General features: G+C 46.3%; 1 protein-coding gene across 1 annotated transcript in view; it reads right to left on the reverse strand.

Annotated features, from left to right (window-relative positions):
* ZMIZ2 (zinc finger MIZ-type containing 2) overlaps nt 1-18,809 on the reverse strand; it is a 111,770-nt gene extending 92,961 nt beyond the window's left edge. The window contains exon 1 of the mRNA XM_079954966.1: nt 18,314-18,809. The gene's annotated coding sequence lies outside the window, so the exon portion shown is untranslated. The remainder of the gene's footprint in view (nt 1-18,313) is intronic.
* Between the last annotated feature and the right edge of the window lie 4,003 nt (nt 18,810-22,812).

Genomic DNA, 22,812 nt, shown 5'->3' on the forward strand with positions numbered 1-22,812 from the left:
AGCAATTTAAGAAGGAAAAAAGGTGACTGTACCTTGGGCAAAGGGGCTGCCAACATTTAACAGAGAACATCATCTCTGCCTGTCATTGTGTCCGGTTTAAACATTGGCTTAACCCGTATTAAACAGAGCCCAGTTACTAGAAAACACAGTTCTTCAGTATGAGCTCAGAGCAATGCCCTTTAGCTCTTAACACCCACACTCTTGGGCTCTGTGGTCAACCAGCTATGTAAGCATCAGCACCCTACGGCAGTCTTTGCAGTGTGGTGCCTTCCAGCTGCCTTGAACTACAACTCCCATCAACCATGTTGGCTGGGACTGATGGGAGTTGTAGTCCGAAACAGCTGGAGGATACCAGGTTGGCCAAGGCTGCCTTAAGCATTCATGAAACAGCAATAAAGACTGAGCAAATCACAGCAGACCTGCTGCATGAATATCCAAACTCTGTCGAAAGCCAATCATAAAAGTAATGCCTGCTTGTGGGAAATAAGTATGTCAGGCAAAAGCACGGCTACAAGCTTTACACACATAGGAACATTTTTAATTTTAGGTATTTGTTGCTTCCTACCAAAGAGTCTCAAGGCAACCGAGAACAGTAACACACCTATGCGGATGCAATTCACATCATTACAGCGTTTAAAATGAAGGACACCGCACCAACAGTTCATCCTTTAATAAAAATTGATAAAGAAACATTTCCTTTCCCTATTCAAGACAAGTACAACCAGCAAAGAGCTCAGAGAAAACAGCTACAGGAACCAAACATTATTAGCATTCAAATGCATCAGACAATAAAAAGGTCTTCACCTGTTGCCCAAAAGATGTTGGTGTCAGGCAAGCTTCCCTGGGGAGAGTATTCCAGGCTTTTGGGAGTGGCGTGGAGGGCTACCATCAAAATAGATACCCTCTGGACTTCTCCTGGAGGGAGCAGACAGAGGAGGGTCTCTGATGAGGATCCTAGGCCATTGGTTGTCAATCAGTGTGCTGGGGCACCCTGGGGAGTCTTGAGGAACGTTCAGGGGAGCCCTAGGGAGCTGTCCATTCATTAACTTGCAGCCCATTATCTTCCTGCATTATATTTCTCCCCATGGAACATTCAGGGGAGCTGGCGGGGTGTGGTTGCACTGGGGGAATCCCCACTTATGCAAATCCTATAACAGAACCCCAGTGTTAGTGGCTCCCAAAGGGGAGCCACAGAAAGAACATGCTTGGTGAAGGGAGCCGTGGACTCAAAAAGGTTGAAAACCACTGTCCTAGGGTACAGATAGGTTCCTCTGGGGAAAGAGAACTCCTGAGATATTGAAGTCTCAAACCACGTAAGGCTTTATAGGTTAAATCCAGGAAAAAATGGCCCAAAAACAACGCCGCTCCAGGAAGTTGCTCTATACTACCAAGTCAGACCATTGGTCCATCTAACTCAGTACTGCCTACACTGACTGGCAGAGGCTCTCCGGGATCTTTCCCAGCCCTATGTGAAGATGCCAGGGGTTGAACCCAGGACCTTCTGCATGCAAATGATGTGCTCTACAAATGAGCTACAGCCCCTTCCAAACAATGCTCACTGTTTTTGTGCTGTGGCCACACAATCCCAGATCAACGAATGCACATTTGAAGAGGCCACTCTTAGCAATGGGAGTGCTTGAGGATACAAAATTGTTTCTTGCTAATCAGCGGACACTCCCAGCTATCACCTTGATGAACAATACCTGGACAAATGCATCAACCCTCTGTCATAACCAATTTATGATGATACAATTTTTTTTTTAAGCCTCTGGCTTAAAATATTCTCCCGAGAGTCATCACAACACTGACCTTTTCCACCAACATCTCTCCATGGACTTTCCCATGACTGAATCCATTTCCTTAAGACACAAGCCAATGGAAGCAATGGGATCTTACAAGTGGCTAAACAGAATCTACATCAAAGGTCACCAACTTTTTCTCAGGCCTGTGGACACCTTTTCAAACCTGATGAACTGTCAGAGGAACGACACACACAAGCACACACCCCAACCCATTCTATTGCCTACAACAGTATGCTCCTTCCAAGCTGAACCCTACATCAGGACAAGCATAGAAAGCTGGAAATAAAAAAAACCGGGAGCAGCAGGGCAAATCAAACCGTTAAACCTCCAAAGTGCATTGGCAAACAAATAAGCAGCACCATCGGCCACCAAACACAAACTTCTTGTGTAGGTAACACAGAAGCTGCTCTAAAGAAAGACAACCACCGTTTATAAACTAGCCATGCTATGAATCACCTTTAAGCAAAAGCAAACTATGGGTCAGTTCAGACAGAATGCGAAATCAAAAGTGTTGCTACTTTAAAAGGCCCTGTGCTAACACACACATTCCTATGTTTCTTTGCATAATGCAATGAGGCAGTTGGTGGCAAAGGGCCAATATATATACCTGAAGGAGTGTCTCTATCCCCATTGTTCTGCCCGGATACTGAGGTCCAGTGCCGAGGCCTTCTGGCGGTTCCCTCGCTGCGAGAAGCCAAGTTACAGGGAACCAGGCAGAGGGCCTTCTCGGTAGTGACACCCGCCCTGTGGAACACCCTCCCACCAGATGTCAAAGAGGAAAACAACTACCAGACTTTTAGAAGACTATTAATAGATTATTGTATTTTAATAATCTGTTGGAAGCTGCCCAGAGTGGCTGGGGAAACCCAGCCAGATGGGCAGGGTATAAATAATAAATTGTTGTTGTTGTTGTTGTTGTTGTTGTTGTTGTTGTTGTTGTTGTGAATGCCTCCCCTGACATGGCACCGTACCATGGAGCCACCTTTATACACTCCCAGGCTTTTCAATGTACCAACAGGCACACATTTATGGTGTTTATAATTTCTTGCACATTTTCCCCTTACAGGGTTTACATTGGTTTTAAACTGATTTTGTCCTGCTGTATTTCTGCCGGCTTTTACATGGCAATATGTGCTTATTTTTATTGTTTGTAATAGGCTTTTATTGCCTTTCAGAGTGTGTGTGTGTGTGTGTGTTGGGGGGGTCTGTATGTTGTAGTTTGTATTTTTAACCATGTTATAAACCGCCCCATAAATATAATAATTAATGACAACATTTGAATATAGAGGACACACACACAAAAAAAGCTTATCTTGGAGGAGATCATACTGTGGGACATAGTGCGACTCCTTCCTCTCCTGGGCTACGTGCCATAGTCTCTCTTTCAATCCAAGCTGTGTGGGGTGTCCTTTTGAAAAACAAAACACTTTGCCACATCAGTCACCCGACCCACCAATGCCGGGCATCTGTTTGTACCATCATCTGTTTGATGCCCTACAGGGCACCAGCTTGTTTTTTTGGCCTCGTTTTTTGCTTCCAGGACTTTTGAGTGACAGGCTGCCCGGTTTGCACTGAGCAAACAGAAATAGATTGCTAGGTGGAAAAGTTAATACCAGCTATGCTTTGCCACCCATAGCACAATACTGGGCACAGCGCAAAAGCAAAGGTGCATTGCCAAAAAAATCTGAAAATGTGTTGTTGTTTTTCTGTGCTCCCTCCCTCCACCACCCTCCCCCTTCAGTTGTTGAAAGTCCCACTCTCCAAAACTGTGCACCTCCACGTTCCTGCTTTAAAGCACCTGACCTTTAGAGACACCTGTTTTTAAAAGCCCTTGCTGCATTATATAAGCGAGTGGGCGGATGACTCAGTACTTAACCTAGTTACCTAGTGAACTATTTCACCACTAACGCAATTGGCAATCTCCTCGGGGCAGTGGGAACGACAGCACCACACCCTGTGTTGGATGTGCAGAAAAGGGGCAGCCATAGCTGTGTTCTGAGAAGCAAAAATAGCCTAGGGTGCAAAGCCTCTTGGCTTCCATGGGACAAGTTTAATGGTCTTAATAAACGCAAGCAGACCTTAATATTTAACCTGATATGCCCCATGGATCAATAAAATTATTATGGAATTGCCTCCAAGGGGTTCAGGTACATGATCCCCCCCACAACCCACATTTTGCCCTGACAACAACCCTGTGAGGTAGGTTAGGCTGAGAGCTGGTGACTGGGGCAGGGTCCCCCGATGAATTTCATGACCGAGCGGGGATTAGAATGTGGGTCTCCCCAGTCCTAGGCCAACACAAAAACCACTACCCCACACTGGAAAGGCACTGTGTGTTTGCATAAAAGCACTTCTTGAAAGGAGGTTATACGGCTAGGAAACTCTTGTGAGCTGGGAATCAGGCAGCGGGGTGGGGGTGGGGGGGTTACATCCGAAGCAGACACCTCATTTCCAACTTTATGCATGCTAGGAAAAGGTAAGGTAAAGGTAAAGGGAACCCTGACCATTAGGTCCAGTCATGGCCGACTCTGGGGTTACGGCACTCATCTCGCTTTATTGGCCGAGGGAGCTGGCGTACAGCTTCCGGGTCATGTGGCCAGCATGACTAAACCGCTTCTGGCGAACCAGAGCAGTGCACAGAAACGCCGTTTACCTTCCCGCCGGAGCAGTACCTATTTATCTACTTGCACTTTGACGTGCTTTCCAACTGCTAGGCTGGCAGGAGCAGGGACCGAGCAACAGGAGCTCACCCTGTTGCGGGGATTCGAACCGCCGACCTTCTGATAGGCAAGTCCTAGGCTCTGTGGTTTAACCCACAGAACCACCCACGTCCCTAGGAAAAGGTGCTGGGTGCCAAATAAAATATCCAGGGCATCATCGAGTCTGATGTTCTATGGGGCCATGGCATTCTGAAAAAAAGGAGCTTCAATATGACTGCAGCATTCTGTGAATGAGATACAAGCAACACCAGGTAGCCTTCACCCACACAGGCCTTCTGTTGTCACGGGAGATGGATCTAACCTTGTCTCATCTCTGCTGTGATGTTCCTTGGATCCCTCGCAAGAGTCTGTCTGCAAGGTCACAGACGTCACATTAAAATTTCCAATGCCGCTACCTTCTGTCTAGCAGAAACAGGACTGCATACAGACAGCACTTTATTCTGTCTCCCCAACATTTTCCCTTAACTTTTTTTGCACTTCATGTTACCTTTCCCACAAAGTAAAAGCCACTTCTGGAAACCTAGTGGGATCGAACAGAAGTTTAGCACTTGTTTCTGTGTTAATGGTTTCCAGAAGAAGAAGAAAAAATAATATCATTTGCAAATTGTTCATGTCAAGCTTACTCAGAAGTCTTTGGCAAAGGACCGTATATCAAGAACTTTCTGAAAGTCAAAGTGCTGTATACGCTGCCTACTGCATCATTCACCAAGAAAGCGCTCTAAAAAGATAGTTAGCCAGGACTTACCTTTACAGAAGGCCGTTTTATACCAATTTGATACCAATTCTGCATCAGCTACACTGACTGCAAATATGCTCCAGGCCCAATTCAAAGTGTTGGTCATGGCTTTTAAAGAACGTAACTGCTTAAGGCCAAGTTACTTGAAGATCTGCCATAGGCAGTGAAAGCCTGGCTAATTTTGAACACTGGGTGCATGAGTTCTGGATTGGCTCTGCCAGTGCACTTGTCCATACCCTTTTCCAGGTAATCTGCAGCAATGCATGTTATTAAATAATAAAATAAGCTCTGTGCCAATAAAGCAATTTGTCTGAAAATGGGCCTGCGTGTTTCGACTAATTAATCTGCAATAGATACCACCTCCCAGATCTTAACACTCACAATCTCCAACATCACTTAGAATCGGGCCGCACCTACAGAGGGTATGTTGAAAAGCGTGATGAGGAAAGGAAAACAGAGAAGAAAAAGTAATCCTTTTGACACTCGTTTTAATACACGCTGGCTTAAGGCTGTCAGACTCTCACTGGGCAGGGCTGCAGAGGGGTTGCCAACTTTTCAGCCAGCCCCTGTAACTGTGCCTCTAGCACCTGTCAGGTTTACAGAAATTAGCAGGCGATGGCGTCTAGCTCCTTGCCAGGAAAAGCCTGTGTATCAATTAAACGCACAGAAGCAATGCCATTTAAATAATAATAAAGATTGACAGTAGCAGCAATTCACATGCTGTTCCTTTTACCCCTGGTGGAACAACAGGCAAAAAGGGTCTGAAAAACAAATACAACATTCAGACCCTCCAAGTGTCCCTATTTTCCAGGGACAGTCCCGGATTTAGAGAAGCCGTCCCGGTTTCTGATTTAATCCAATTCTGTCCCACTTTTCCTTGGAATGTCCCTCTTTTCATCAGAGAAATGTTGGAGTGTATGGAGTTATGCAACCCCTGAGCTAAGGAGATAAGTAATGATATAACCTTTAGATGTTTTCTAATGTTTGATGCCAGATGGGTGGGGTATATTTTTATGGTTATTATTATGATTATGAAATAGGACATCCCTATTTTCATCTGAGAAATGTAGGCGGGTATGAATATTAGTATGGCAGGCATATGCCTGGATAGAAGTTGTATTATTTGTTTGTTTGTTTGTTTACTGCTCTTTATCAAAAGATCTCAGAGGCCAGGCAGTGTTATAACATGTGAAGCATATTCCAAAACATCAGTGATAAAAATGTAATAAAAACATAGTAAAAAACATATTGACAGACAGCCTAATAGTAAAATAATCATCATAATAACAGTCTCTCCCCCACACTTTCACAGGCCGTTGATTATTTAATAGCCATAGGCCTGGAAAAAAGAGGAATGTTTTTGCCTGGTGTCTAAAGATATGTAGTGACGGTGCCTGGCAAGCCTCTCTGGGGAGAGTATTCCACAATCGGGGAGCCACCACAGAAAAGTGGTAGTCCAACAGCACCCAAAGGCCAGAGGTTCCCATCCCTGGCTTAATGGAAAAGGTGGACTTGAGGAAGAAATTAAAGGAATTATGAGGAGCTGGTATCACAGAGGCATTCTGGGAAACAGTTCTGGGCACAGAAGTCAGTAAGGAGAAAGCACAGTAATGTGAAGAAGCAAACAACCTCCTGAAATTGTCAAAGAGGCACATTCTTTACATATTAAATGCCTTGAGCAACACCAATAATGTAGACTGCAGATATTTTAAAGTGGAATTGACATAAATTCAAAGCCAAACCTCAATTTCACCACAGTGATTTTGAACATTTAAGTCATCTGTTCGCAAATAGTATTAACAGCTTGAGGCATAGTAAACTGATTTTCAGAATTATATGTTTCTCAATTGGGCCTAGTGGTTGAGGGGTTCTCATATGAAACAGAAGAAAATATTTCATGGCTGTGGGGGGGGGGGAGAAGGGGAAACCTTGGCCCTCCAGATGCTGCAGTCTCATTAGTCACAGACAACATCACCAATGGTCAGGGGTGATGAAAGTTCTACAACAGGCATAGGCAAACTTGGGCCTCCAGATGTTTTGGGACTACAACTCCCATCACCCCTAGCTAACAGGACCAGTAGTCAGGGATTATGGGAACTGTAGTCCCAAAACATCTGGAGGGCCGAGTTTGCCTATGCCTGTTCCACAACATCTGGAGGGTCTTCAAACTTATTTCATTGTTGCAAAAAGATTCCTGAAGACCAAGCTGCTCTTAACAGTCACAGAAAATAGGCCATTATACCCTGGTCACTTGGCAATCCTGTTTGCTGCTTCTCTGCCTATTTAACTACTTCAAAGCACTCCAAACAAGAAAAACAAAAACTAGATAGGAGGTATCCTGTAAATCAGTGATGGGGGAACTTTCGCCTTCCAGATGTTGCTAGGCTTACAGCTCCCATCGTCCCTGACCACTGGGTATGCTGGCTGATGACAGCTGGAGCCCAAGTACAGCCACAGATTCCTCTTCCATGCTGTAAACACCATGCTATTGCTACATCATCAGCAAACTATGGGCAGCAGAGGAGCAATCAAATGTTTGCATACTTCCCTCTGCTATGCATTGCAAAACTAGCATTTTAGAGAGGCGGCTAGCCTTCTACGGGGCTGAGAGCATTCAAATATTTGACCTCCCTGCTGTAGACTGTACTGGTACAGTCCAACATGCAGATGCATCATGTAAAGGTTTGCTGGTTGTTTAATTTGGCTCTAAACCCTGAAAAACTTTGTTCCAGGAGACTGAATATCAAGCCCTCCAACAGGCAATTCCACTAAATTTTAACCAAACTAGCTTACTGCCTTGTGTTGTTTGCATATTTATCTCCAGATTTACTACAATCAGGACTATTTTTGTTCCCTGGTTCCTAGTTCCCTATTCACATGGGTTCTGAGAAACATAATCGAGGCTGCAATTCCAAGTACACTTATTAGGAAGTAAATTTGGTGGTTATTATTTCTGAGTAAACATGCTTAGGATCATGCTTGTGAGTTAAGGGCTACAGGAAGATAAGAACTACACTGTAAACTTATTAGTATTTATTTTACTTAAAACATTTTTCTACTGCTCTTAGGTAAACCTCAGGAATTAGATTCCATAAAACTATTTCAAAGGAATACAGTGGTACCTTGGTTCTCAAACTTAATCCGTTCCGGGAGACCGTTCAACTCCCAAAACCATTCGAAAACCAAGGCGCAGCTTCCGATTGGCTGCAGGAGCTTCCTGCACTCAAGTGGAAGCAGTGTTAGACGTTCAGCTTCCAAAAAATGTGTGCAAACTTGAACACTTACTTCTGGGTTTGCGGTGCTCAGGAACCGATTTGTTTTGACAACTAAGCCGTTCGGGAACCAAGGTTACTAAGGAGTAAAAGCTAGATATATATTCCAGATATATATTTATGTGTAGTATTCCTTCATTTTGTTTTACCAGCTCAGATGTCATGATAAACCATGGTTTATTGTTACAGGAATGGGCTGCGGTGAGCCTCTAGCTTATGTACTCATTGCCTTCTTCAGCACAGTCATGAGATAAAACTTTTACAGTGGTACCTCGGGTTACAGACACTTCAGGTTACAGACTCCGCTAACCCAGAAATAGTACCTCGGGTTAAGAACTTTGTTCCAGGATGAGAACAGAAATCGCGCAGCGGCGGTGTGGCGGCAGCGGGAGGCCCCATTAGCTAAAGTGGTACCTCAGGTTAAGAACAGTTTCAGGTTAAGAACGGACCTCCAGAACGAAAAGTTCTTAATCCGAAGTATCACTGTACTTCTGGTTTTGATTAACTGTAGTTTAGCGTTACGCCTGGACCTTAAACGGTGGTTAATCTTAAATACAGTTTGTTGAAACAAGCCAGCTTCATAATCCATGGTTTGATTCGGGTATGCTTCACGCAAACAATTGTAGGCTCACATAAATTGTCAACCAAGAACGAAAGAAATCAGAAGTGAACATTTCCAGTCTCCTCTTCACGGCTGTGTCACAGGAAGAGAAGACACAAGAGAACAAGCCCAAGGCTGACTGCAGCTTCTTTTCATCATGATAACAAACCATGGTTTGTCATGACATTTGAACCAGCTCAGCATCTGTAAAAGCCATAAGAAAACTCAACCTCCCGCCAATTTCTTGGCTAAAAGTTAACTATTTGTAGTATTATTTGTAGTGGCTACCCTCACTGCCTTTTGTCCTGAAAACAGTAAATCTGATCAGCTACAACTAGTGCTGTTTTTCTAGAAAAAGAGGTGCCGGAAGTAAGTTCCAGTGAGTTCTGGCTATAAAAAAGCTCTGGCTACAAATAAGAAATCTGTCTTATTTTGGCTCCGAGCAAAATGCCTGAAGCAAATTTCAGTCAGCTCATATCAACCAGCTCTTACGGAAGTCCTACATTCCTTACTAGGAGCTCATCCAGACTGCATTTTGTGCTGAGTTTCTAGGCACAAAGTCCGCGCTTCAAAGCTACGTACCCAAGCGGTGTTTTGTTCTGTTCTGTTTTGGTTCCAATGCTTTCCCTGGGAAAACCAGTGTTTTAACGCTGAATTGAAGCTGATGGCAATTGGTTATTTCATGGATTGCCATTTGCTCTGGTTCTCCTGTAAAATGTGGGTTTTCCCAGGGAAAGTGCTGTCTGGAAAAACCCAACAATAACAACAACCACAACAACAACAACCTCAGACATGGTGTTTTAAAGCGCTGACCTGTGCCTGGAAAGCATGGCGCTGATAGAAACCTGCATGAGTCCTAGGAGACACTATAAACAAAAACAAACAAGACAGCTACCATTTCATACACTCCACCTACACATGTCATTACCATTTACCCAGTTCAACCCAACTTGGAGATGCTGGGGATTGAACCTGGGACAGTCTGCATGCAAAGCAGATGCTCTACCACTAAGCCACGGACCTTCTAAAGCAGAGCTTTGTCAGGATCTACTGGTAGATCCTGGGCTGATGTGCAGAAAATGGATTTCCAGCTCCAAATAGTTTTTTAACAGCAGCAAATTACACTGCAAGAATATTTGTATAAGTGAAACCAAGTCTGGTATGTGATAACTGCTTATTGGACTCAGTGTAGGGGTTGCCTTACACCAGGCATGTTCAAAGTCCATTTGGGGGGCCTAATCCAGCCCGTCGGTCGATTTAATCCAGCTCCCATGGCAGTATATGTTCCGGGGTTAAAATCCTAAAAAACACTCAACAACTTTGGTTGGCCCTCATGCATGATCGCTTTATCAAATCTGGCCCTCTTTGAAAAAAGTTTGGCCACCCCTGCCCCACATGTAGAATTCTTGACACCCGCAAAGTTGTCGTGCTTTTTTATGAAGACCCCAAAATTGTTGAGTTTTTTTTGTTCTGTTGAGCTTTTTCCATCGAGTTGCCATATATCCAGGTTTTAAAGTTTTAAAGCCCAGACCAGGGGTCAGCAACCTTTTTCAGCTGAGGGCCGGTCCACCGTCCCTCAGACCATGTCGTGGACTGAACTATATTTTGGAAGGAGAAAAAATGAATGAATTCCTATGCCCCACAAATTACCCAGAGATGCATTTTAAATAAAAGAAGAAGAGGAGGAGTTTGGATTTGATATCCCACTTTATCACTACCCGAAGGAGTCTCAAAACGGCTAACATTCTCCTTTCCCTTCTTCCCCCACAACAAACACTGTGAGGTGAGTGGGGCTGAGAGACTTCAGAGAAGTGTGACTGGCCCAAGGTCACCCAGCAGCTGCATGTGGAGGAGCAGAGACTTGAACCCGGTTCACCAGATTACGAGTCCACCGCTCTTAACCACTATACCACTGGCTCTCCACATTCTACTCATGTAAAAACACCAGGCAGGCCCCACAAATAACCCAGAGATGCATTTTAAATAAAAGGACACATTCTACTCATGTAAAAACATACCCAGTCCCTGGGCCTTAGGTTGCCTACGCCTGGCCGAGACTCAGTGTCACTTCTTCTGCACTCACAGGGTACTGACAGGTTGTCTTTGGAAAGTTTTAAGCCGTGTGTTAGAATCCCCCATCTACAGTCATTCAGACACAGATTTGACCATGCATACAAGCAAGGCATTCTGCTATCTCGATTGTGGTGGGCAAGCAGGAAATCTGAGTCATCATTTTCCATGAGGCTCCAGAATGATCCCAGCCACTATTCTGGACCTTGATGGTTCTACTACAACAAGGCTACAATACTTCCCCCTTTGTGTGTCTAGTGTGTAGAACTTTACTGAATGCCACGCCCCACTCTTCAGTGTTAGAAACTCAGGTATATAAGCTAGGCGCCAAATGGCTCCTTAAACCAAGGTTACAGTCGCCAAAACGGGAGGTCTAGTTGCCATTTTTGGATAAGACGGCTCTAAAGTCTTATTTTTCAAATGATGGACTGACTGTGATTGATTCTCAGTTAAACACCTGTCTAGTTTGGATGACAAACTTGAGATAAGTTGAGCTTTGAAAACTTAAAGAAAAGTCCCTTGATCCAGGGACGGTCCACATATATATTGGCCTATTCTGACCTCTGTTTCTTAATGGTGACTGCTCCTGCTTAGGCTGCACAGAAAAAGCAACTGGCTTCCAGAAATTCATTCCGATTGTGCAGATAAAATATAACTGATAGAACTCTACAAGACGGGGTTTTAGTGTGTGAAAACAGTCCTGATCCAATGATCCCCAGAAGGTGATCTGTCAGGTGCCATCCTGGCACCCAGGCATCTTCCATTGGCTGCAAATGATCGATGCAAAATGCACCTGGCGCCTGGCTAATTTGGAACATCAGGAATAGGAAAGGTGAGGGGCAAAGGAAGAAGGGTCCTACAAGCACAGCACCAGGCCAAATTCAAGGTGCCAGCACTGCCCGAAATGTATTGAGCCCCAAGTACCTAATAGCTTGCCTTGGTCATCCTCAAGCTTCTTGACACTGACCCTATTAAATTGGCTTCCGGGTGGAAAAATCAAAATTGGAAACAGAATTGTTAGAACCCAAAACTAAGATATTATCACGAATGTATAACTTGCTGTTGAAATGGAATACTCAGGATGAAACGGTGAAATCTGCTATGATTAAATGGGCACAAGATATTGGATATAACATTATGTTTGCTGACTGGGAACAGTTTGTGGACCACAGGTGTGAAATTTACGGCATGTAATGCCTTACAAGAGAATATTATGAAAATGATATACAGGTGGTACATGACACCAGTCAAGCTTGCAAAAATCTATCATTTGCCCGATAATAAATGTTGGAAATGTAAAGAGACTGAAGGTACATTCTTTCACCTTTGGTGGACGTGCCCAAGGATTAAGGCTTTCTGGGAGATGATCTATAACGAAATGAAAAAGGTATTTAAATATACTTTCCTGAAGAAACCAGAGGCCTTTCTCCTGGGCATGGTCGGCCAACTGGTGCCAAAGAAGGACAGAACTTTTTTTATGTATGCCACAGCAGCAGCAAGAATACTTATTGCAAAGTACTGGAAGACACAAGATCTACCCACCCTGGAAGATTGGCAGATGAAAGTAATGGACTATATGGAATTGGCGGAAATGACTGGCAGAATCCGAGACCAGGGAGAAGAGTCGGTGGAAGAAGACTGGAAGAAATTTAAAGATTACCTACAGAAACATTGTAAAATTATTGAATGTTAAAATGATGTTGGAACGAAACGAAGTGGTCTTACCAATAAGGTTAAAAGGAACATGTAAAAAGGGATTGATATTAGATGAAAATTTGAAATTATAATATGTGAAGACAAAGAATTAAGAGAAAATAGAGAGGGTATGGATTTGCTGAATTAAATATTTGAATTGGAATACAAAAAAGGGAGGTGTGAGGAAGTCATGAAAATAAGTGAATGAACTGTAAGATATAGAAAGAGGGATTTGTTTTTAATTGTTTTTGTTTTTCTTAGTGTTTGTATTTTTTGTGTTTTCTTTTTACCATTTTTGTAACTTTTCTCTTGTGGAAACTTTAATAAATATTACTTTAAAAAAAAAAAAAAGACACTGACCCTATTACCAGCAGGTGAAAGCTTGTTGGTGCTGCTGCCACTGGGAGCTGCCTGGTTGGTGTTGACCCTGGACAAGACCTTTCCAGGGGTGATTCCATTTGTGGAAAGCTCTTCTGAGTGAGGTGCGTCCGTCTCTCTCATTGCTGACTTTTAGAATTAATTTAAAAGCATTCCAGTTTATCCAGGCAACTGGTGGCTGAAAGATAGTATTCCGGGGCAATGTTTCTAAACAGTTTCTAGAATGGTCTTTTAAACTGTTTTTGTAAATGTTTTATCATTGCTGGGTCTGCCCAGCTCCTTAGGGAGGAAAATGCATGGTATAAATCGAATAAATAACACATAATGTTTACTGATAACATTAGCTGACCGTGTCTATGAGCTCTAGGTATAGCTATCAGCTATTGAAAGTTGTTTTGAGTTATCATATTGAGTTACAATCTTGGAGCGTCTGCAGGTGTACAATGGGTGGTATTTGGCTGCTCAAAGAGACGGATGCTGCCACTGTAGTCTTATTCATCAAAACTCAAGAAACTAATTCTACGTGTGCAAGTCATTATAGAATTAACAAATCCTGTAATATTTATCAACTTGTTCGCTTTTGGACTGTCTCCTCAGAACTTAAGTGTTCCTAACTGACTGGTTTTGACCTGCTTTGGTTCCTAATCATACCAAATGCCCCTGGAAATTATTATTATTGTTATTAACTGTACTTATTGGTAGATACATACACACACACACACACACACAAAACTCAAAGTAACTTACAATATAATTAAAAAAATTAAAACCAATGCAAACCTAAAACAAAATAAAAGCTAAGATCATTCATATGCATAGAAAGCAGTCTAGCAGGCTGGAATACCCCAAACTCTCCAAATTAAAGGCCAAACGCCTGGATGAAACAGATTGTTTTTGCCTGGTGCCTAAAAGCAGCAAGTGAGGGGCCTCCCTGAGAAGAACATTTCTTAAGTGGGCAGGGGGGCACCAAATAAAAGGCCTGTTCTTTCTTGCATTGCCACCTTCCACATCTACCTCAGAGGACACTCTGAGAAGGACCTTTGAGAAGGTCCTTCAGAGAGGGAACTCAGGGTCAGGATTGGTTCATTATTACCTTTCTGACACTCACAGCTGTGAGAGAGTGGTGCTACCCCCCCCCCAAACACTTTTAGGGAGTTTTTCTTCTAAAGTTTTTTTTTTTTTTTGGTACTTTTATAAACCTTGGAGTTTCCCATATCTGCTGACACCTTCCCTCTCTTGTGTGGGCGATAGTGCCCAGCAATGCACTCAACTCAAGCCTGAGAACCTCACCATTGCACAGAAAACCCTAAAACCCTTTTCAGGAAAAGTGTTTATCCTTACAGTTGCATGCCACGTGTGTGATAAGAAACAAGTCGTCTCCGTGCATGGATCAATCAGACCGTTCTAAGGCCTCATCTGCACTATGCCTATAAAGCAGTATCAAACCACTTTATATCCCAGGTGCCCCCAAATGAGACTGGGAATGGTAGGTTGTTAAGGGTGCTGAGAGTTGTTAGGAAAGCCCTATTCCCCTTACGGAGCTACAGTTCCCAGAGCGGTTGAAGAATAACTCCCCCTTCCCAGGGAACTCTGGGAATTGTAGCTATGTGCAGGGAGCAGAAGTCAGCCAGCAACTCTCAGCACCAGAATACAGTGGCATTGTCTGAGCTGCTAGAGGCAACTGTAGACTGGGCTTTGGGCTGAAATGTGTGATGCACAGACCCAAACACGAGCAGGAGTCGGGCATCCAGCGCAGCATTATCCCATGCTCACTTCATGACCACATGTCTATCATACATAGGTTTCCAGCAGCAAGTTCCCAGTAACCCCTGTTAAAAGGTTCTCAGGTAGAAGAGCTGGGAAAGGCTGCTTTCTAAGATCTGCTTTGACCACTGCCAGTCAGAGTAAACAACCCTGGGACCAATGGAATAACCTTAGTCTAAGACAGCAGCTTAAAAGCCACTTCATCACTGTCTCATCAGCTGCAGCAACAGTGATGGAAACCAATGCGCCAGGGCTCTTAACCGAATACAAAGCTAGAGAGTTTATGCAAGGATTGTGCATGAGCAAAAAGACCCCGCAAACCCAACCCTTCTCCGTCTAGCACAGTGAAAAAGCGACTAAGGGAAAAGGAAGCAGATCACACAGTCTCTGCCCTCCCCCAAATTCTCCCTCTTGCAGGTGCCCAAACATCGCCATGGCTGCCATATCCTACAAGTAACATGGTAAAAGAAAAACAATACACCCAAGAGAGAAGGAAGGGAGACAGGCAAGATGAGCTTTGCAGAACCAACCAAACCAGCCAAACTCCTGCTGAGTATTCCTGGCTCTGTGATTATTCTGGTTCATTCAAGAAATCTTAGTGCTTAATATATATTTATAGACTCAAGCTACTGACTGCGAGAACGGGCATGCCCTCCCTCAACCAGACAGAAAAGGGGAAGCATCACCTCACATTGCCAAGAGGTTCTGCCTGATGCCCCATTATTGTGCCCGAGGTGCACAAGACAGGGCCTTTCTGTTTGTGGCACTCAGACTGCAAAGATTCTCTGCCCTGGTTCCCTTGAAGAAGAGGTGCTGCTTTACTTGCAAATGGTCTCAGGTTCTCTACGTAAGGCTGTGAAAGACCCTTGCCTGAAGCTCTGAAGACCTGTAGCTAGTCAGGGTATGTTATGGAGAACCAATGTGGCACATTCCAGGTCTTCTCCTCAGCGGTGTGCGGTCAGTGGACTAGGGGACTAGCCTAGTCTCCTGAATGTTCCTTGATGCCTCCTTCCCAAAGCCTGCGAAGCTTTGGCCCAGCTTAGGGAAGGAGGTGCAATGTTCACATGCATGATGTCACGTGTGCAACATCACCCCACCAATTGCCCTTGCAAGTTGGTGCCTCTGGCCCTAAGTGAAAAATTTCACTGCACACCACTGGCTCTTGTACAACTGCCACCACCCCTGACCACTGGCCAGAAGGGCTGGGACTGATGAAAGTTGCAGTCCAACAACATCTGGAAGGAACCACATTGGCTAGCCCTAGTGTGGACAATCCTGAACGGATTCCCCTGGCCTAGATCCAAATGATAATGTTTCATGACCTGGCCGGATATTGACTACATCCAAGCCTCCTCTCTGTCTCTCTTGGCCCTGCCCACAGTTTCATTTTGTTATTCTTTCATTCATTTGGTTTCGTTTGTTTATTTGTTTTGAATAAAGTTTCTCTCCCCTGCCCGCTTTGATTGTCGGCCACTTAGGATGTTTCGCCAAGGGTATTTATGACATGTTTTACTATACAATCCTAGGCATGTCCACTCAGAGATAAATCCCACTGGATTCAATAGGGCTTACTCCCAAGTTAGTGTGTATACGATCACAGGATTAACAGATCAAATAAAAGGCCCCTTGACAGTCTGGGAGGTTCCTTGCCTGGACGCTGATGCTTGCTGGCTTTAGGCTGATCCAATAAACCCCAAATTCAGGTAAACCTGGGAAATGCTCTGGCCCAGACAGATTAGCAGTGTCTAGAAAAGTCAGAAGCACAAGATGAGTTGAGCAACCAGCAACTGGGAAAAGAGGATGCTCTCTCTCACCCCACCTTGCTGCATTCATCCGCCCAGAGCAATAAGATAATTTTTTTAAAAAAAATTACCAGAAAACAAGAGCAGCGTCAGCAGACAGCTGGAGACCTACCCCTACTTGCCAGCAGACCATGATCGGTGCACAAAACAGGAGAACGGTGGAATCTCAAACTTGCGTTGCAATCAAAAGGCAGAACAATAAACTTCTTTTTTTTGTTTTAGTTTTTTTTTTTGCTAAATGGGATATAAAAATACCATCCAGCTCCAGAGAAGAACAGATTGTAACTGTGTGAATATCCTAGCAGCCTGACACCGTCCTGTTCTCTACTTTGGACTCATGCAAGTGGAGCACCTCAAAAGGGGTGAAGATGTGGGGAAATCTAAAGCTGACACCCACGCTTCTTAAGTTTCTGGCTTTGAAAAGCCCCGCTGGCCTTGCACCCACCACAGATGACTGAAACCGTGCATGAGACTTCCACAAGATCAGTCAGCTACAGTACTTAAGAACTAAAGTCGCCAGATGAAGCACCTCCAAGCTCTCTGCAGTACCTGGTCTTCTCACACTCTCCCTTTGGAGTAGGGTTTTTCAGACACAAACTATAGGGTGGCATTTGAACAGGGGCCTTGGCATTTAAAATGTCCTCTAACAGCCATGCACAAGATTTGCTTATCGGAGGAAGAGATATCCTTCTCAAGTACCAAAGTATCTCCCCTTTAAAAAAACAACCAACGAGAGCAGTGCAGGGCCACCTCATTCTCAGTCTGAATGCCCAGGGAATGGCATCCCTGCCCGCAGGAACACCAAGTGATTTTACCCTCACCTCCACAGCACACAGGAGCCAACAGCTGGCCAGGCAGCAGGTGCTCTTCGCAACAATCCCGCTCAGCCTCACAACACCCCCCTCCCCAGGTGCCCACATCTCCCATAGCAGGTGCCACACCGTGCCCACATCTCCCCATGGCATCAGTTTCTGTTGCCATAGAAACTCACTTTCTCTCTCTCTGGCACACTTTAGCCAATAATTATAATATTTTTATTTATTTTTAAAATTGTTTTCAGAACAACAACAAAAAATATGGCAGCCTGGGTGAGGTGGGTGCCCCCAATATCTGGGTAGGGTCTCCACCTCACCCACCCACCCCTCTCCCCGCCTCTTCTCTTTCTGCCCACCACCAAACCCTCCCAGTTGCCAACATGGAAAAAACAACAGGGAAATCCAGGAGCGCCCAGCAAATACGAACAAGAGGGGGAGATATTTCTCTGTGAAATAGCCATTGGAGGGGGGGGGGCGAGGTTTAAAAACACACAAAGCTCTCTCTCTCACACACACACACACACACCACCTCTCCTCTCTCCCTGGGGAACATGCCCCCTTCCACCTCCCCCCACAAAAAGCCACAACCAGTAACACAACAGATCCACCTTGCCTCGCCTCCCCCCCCAAAAAAAAACCCCCTTCAGCCGCCACTAACCTCCGAAGCAGGAGCCTGCGGCTGCCCAAGAACCCGAGCTGAGCCACGTTAAAATGGCCTTTTTCTCGTCTCTCTTCCTGGCGTGGAGGGAGGAGGAGGAGGAGGAGGGCTCGGATGAGCCGCCGCCGCCGCTCTCCCTTCTTCTTCTTCTTCTTCTCCTTCTTCCTTTCTGGGGTGTGCGTGTGCGCGAGAGAATGTGGGTCTTCAGCAGATCCTTGTGGCTCCTACAGATCTCTCTGCCCTTGCTCCATCGCGTCCGCTTGGCTCTGGCTGGCGGGGGGCTGGATGGGAGGCGATTGTGTGCAAGTAACAAAGCCCCCCCGTCCCCGGGCCCCGCTCCTCCTCTTCCCTCCCCCGGTGCAGGCGGCTTCTGCTGCTGTTGGCTCGCTCGGCTCGGCTGCTGCTGCTGCTGCTGCTGCTGCTACTGCCGGAGCCACAAAGCTGCGAGCGCATCGCCGCTCTCCACCTCCATTCTGCCTGCGCTTTCCACCTCGCAGCTCCAATTGCACAATAGAGACCCGGCAGCCTCATCAATATTCATGGCCCTCCTCCTCCTCCTCCTCCTCTTAGGCTAGAGCAATAGAGCTCCTATCTCCCGGTTCGAAAGGAGGAGGAGGAGGAGGATGGTGGGGAGGGGGGGAGGGGGGGGAGGGAGGGGAGCTTGCTTTGCATTTTGCATTGCACTTTGCATTTTGCATTGCACTTTGCATTTTGCAAGGAGCGCGCGCCGGGGGAAGGGTCCTCCCGGGGCGCGAGAGGAGGGCCATGCTGCCGTCGGGCAAGGCTCGCAAGCGGGAGCAGCGTCTTTCCGCGGGTGGGAAGGTGGTGGAAGGGATCAGACAAAAGAGCGCCGCCTCCCTCGCCCCCAGCCCCCTCTGTGCAAAAGCTGCAACCCTAGGCGCGTTTAAGTCTCCCTGAACTCAGTAGGATTTTGCATTTTATTTCTTTCCTGAATTGCATTTTATTTTACGGTGCCACCCTGCAAAGATGGGTGGGGGAAGTAACGTGGAGGGCGGCTGTGTGTGTGTGTCTGTCTTTTTCTCTCCACCCCCCCAGCCCACACACTGAGGAAAGGAGAGGCTGCAGCCTGGTAGATGATGAGACGGACGTCCATGCCTCCAGCGTAGGGGCCGCCGCGATGACGAGGCTGAGCTGGGAACTCCCGGTTCAAAGCTCGCCGCAGCTATGAATACACCACGGCTCCCGATCCCCGCCCGTACGCAACCCGTACTCGAGACGGGAAAACCGCGGGGACCGTCCTGCCTCCGAGGCTAGGGGCGCCCTTACAGCCAGGCGCTCGCTCTCTCCGTATTGAGAGATAATAGCGCTGCTGACCTACCTTACGGGGTTGTTGTGAGAATTGCTTTTCAGAACCAGGTGGGTTCAGGGGTGGAATGTTGGAGACCTCGGTTTGAAATCCCCATTCATCCAAGAAGCACTCTGGGTGGTGTTATAAGAATTTTAAGGTCTCTTATATATATATAAAATAGATGTTCATAAATGTACCAAGCAAACACATACATATATGTAAACCACATGTCTGAAACCCACAGAAAAGTCCTGAAACCATTTTCTCTCTCCCCAAATGACCTCAAATATTTCTCTGCAAGGTCGAAGGAAATGGGAAATCTCCCCATTGTCTCTTTCACAAATCCTGCCTTAAGGGCACATTTAAGATATGAATAGGGTGTGAGCCTGTGACCTGTGGCCTGGATTTAGGAATTGAGTAGTTATCTTAACAAAAGAGTGGCCAGGATGCCCAGGTAATCCAGTCAGGTAACTTGGCAGACAAAAAGAAACAACACACCCAGATTTCCACCCCTTCTTTGATATATTAAAGGGGTGGATGTATGGATGATGTATGGAGTGGTGGTCTTGAGCTACAGGGTGGGCAGTTCAAAAGTATACAGTGGTACCTTTGGTTGCAAATGGCATGCGTGTGACATCATTTTGTGCGTCTGCACATGCGTGAGCAGCGAAACCCGGAAGTAACCCTTTCCGGTACTTCCGGGTCGCCGCAGGACGCAACCTGAGAATGCGCAACCTGAAGCAAATATAATGAGGTATGACTGTGTAAGGGCTTCCACATCTCTGTCCTGGGTCCTCCTCTCTCCTGTATGTGGGGGGGGGGGAGCACCCTGTTGCAACAGCTTTAATAAAGATCAGGCTTACTAACTGCTTTACTTCTCAATATTCTCTGTTTGGCCTCTGTTATTTTCTCCAACCTATGGAGAACCTACAAAGGACTCTATAAGGGCTCTTGTGGACCCCATAAGGCAGGGGTAGGCAACTTAAGGCCCGGAGACCGGATGCGGCCCAATCGCCTTCTAAATCCGGCCTGGGGACGGTCCGAGAATCGGCGTGTTTTTACATGAGTAGAATGTGTGCTTTTATTTAAAATGCATCTCTGGGATATTTGTGGGGCCTGCCTGGTGTTTTTACATGAGTAGAATGTGTGCTTTTATTCAAAATGCATCTCTGGGTTATTTGTGGGGCATAGGAATTCATTCATTATTATTTTTTTCAAAATATAGTCCAGCCCACCACATGGTCTGAGGGACGGTGGACCAGCCCATGGCTGAAAAAGGTTGCTGACTCCTGCCATAAGGAAAAGGGAGCAGTTTTTGTTTACAACAGTGGCTTTGGCTTCCATCTCTTTTCAGACCAGCTTGTCGTGAAGACAAAACAGGAAGCCTCCTTTCGCTTCTTGGTGGAAAAGTGGGATATAGGGGAAATAAAATTACTGGGCATTAAATGAACCTGAAGGGCTTTTTATTGTACACTCAGAAAACACAGCTTTATCATCCCTCCAAGGTCATTGGCGATGAGCCCACAGTGTCCCCTCTCCTTAACCACTGTGAGGTAGGCTAGATTCCAAGATAGCAACATGCCCAAGGCCACTCAGAGAGCTTTGTCACTGAGATTGAAGAACTGTTTGTGTATGGGTGACATCCCACATTTGCTACCATGGTGAAACTTGGGTTGCTGTACAAGAGGCTCCTTTTGCCAAGCGGTCTCCATCCAGGTACTGGCTGGATCTTGGTGGGCTTAGCTTCCACACAGTTCCTGCATCAGGTATCTTCAGACCAGACGCTCCTTGGACCAAGTTACGGCATCCCTGTAAAATGACTGCATCCTGCTAGGATCCAGAGCCTCCTTGGCTGTTATTCTGTTCAGTTGTTTTCCAGCTCAGCTGTGCCGCCAAGTATGGTTATGCATTTCATTATAGATATTATTATTATTATAAACACACAGAAAACGTCAAGCAGACTCATTCCTCCACCCCAGCTCCCCAAACATCTTAACTGCTTCAAAAGCATATGTTTGCTGCAGTCCCCACCATGCACAGAGCGCATAGAGGGTCTTCCTACAAACACTGGTGACAGGCGGTCCCCCTGCACACACGGTTGTGCAGCTACAGTCAACAGATTCTTGCACTACAAAACGTGAGGGGCCTTGATTATACTGTGACAGCTTTCCCCAAACACAGGGTTCTCCAAATGATTGCTGGACCCCCTGTGCCCACCCGCTCAAGCCAGCTTGGCCAGTGGTCAGGGCCGGGATGATGAAAGTGGTAGAAACCCAGAGAGCCACCAGAGGACAGTGCTAAATTGGATGTATTTATTACTTGCCACGGGACGCAGGTGGCGCTGTGGGTTAAAGCCTCAGCGCCTAGGACTTGCCGATCGAAAGGTCGGCGGTTCGAATCCCTGCGGCGGGGTGCGCTCCCGCTGCTCGGTCCCAGCGCCTGCCAACCTAGCAGTTCGAAAGCACCTCCGGGTGCAAGTAGATAAATAGGGACCGCTTACCAGCGGGAAGGTAAACGGCGTTTCCGTGTGCGGCTCTGGCTCGCCAGAGCAGCGATGTCACGCTGGCCACGTGACCCGGAAGTGTCTCCGGACAGCGCTGGCCCTTGGCCTCTTAAGTGAGATGGGCGCACAACCCCAGAGTCTGTCAAGACTGGCCCGTACGGGCAGGGGTACCTTTACCTTTACCTTATTACTTGCCACCCCAATCCCTGCTAAGCAGTAGCAAAATTCCAGGCGCTTTACCAAGGGTGTGCTTCCTTTGAGAGTCCAGCCAGCGGCATAGCGTGGGTTGTCAGCACCCGGGGCAAGGCAAGTAATTTGTGCCCCCTAACCCGGAGCAAGGCAAGTAATTTGCGCCCCCTAACCCGGGGCAAGGCAAGTAATTTGCACCCCTAACCCCTAACCTGCCGCCGCTGCCAGCTTCTTGCTGCTGCCTGGGCTGGTCGGGTGTAGTTCTCTCCCGCGCTCAGCGCTGCGCTGGGCGGCCACTGCACTGTCCCTCCCCCAGATAGTCCCTCCCTCGCTCTCCGCTCCGCACGCCTGGCACCCTCCCCCTCCACAGTGGGCAGCGACCCGGCAGCTCGGATCGATTCGCACAGCCAGCACTGCAGTGAGAGAGAGTGAGTGAGCCAGGTAGGGGCAGAGAGCTGCGAGTGCGAGCACCCCCCCCCCAAATGTTGCGCCCGGTGC

Source organism: Podarcis cretensis, assembly GCF_951804945.1.
Source record: "Podarcis cretensis genome assembly, chromosome: 15".
In the NCBI taxonomy this organism is placed as follows: domain Eukaryota; kingdom Metazoa; phylum Chordata; class Lepidosauria; order Squamata; family Lacertidae; genus Podarcis; species Podarcis cretensis.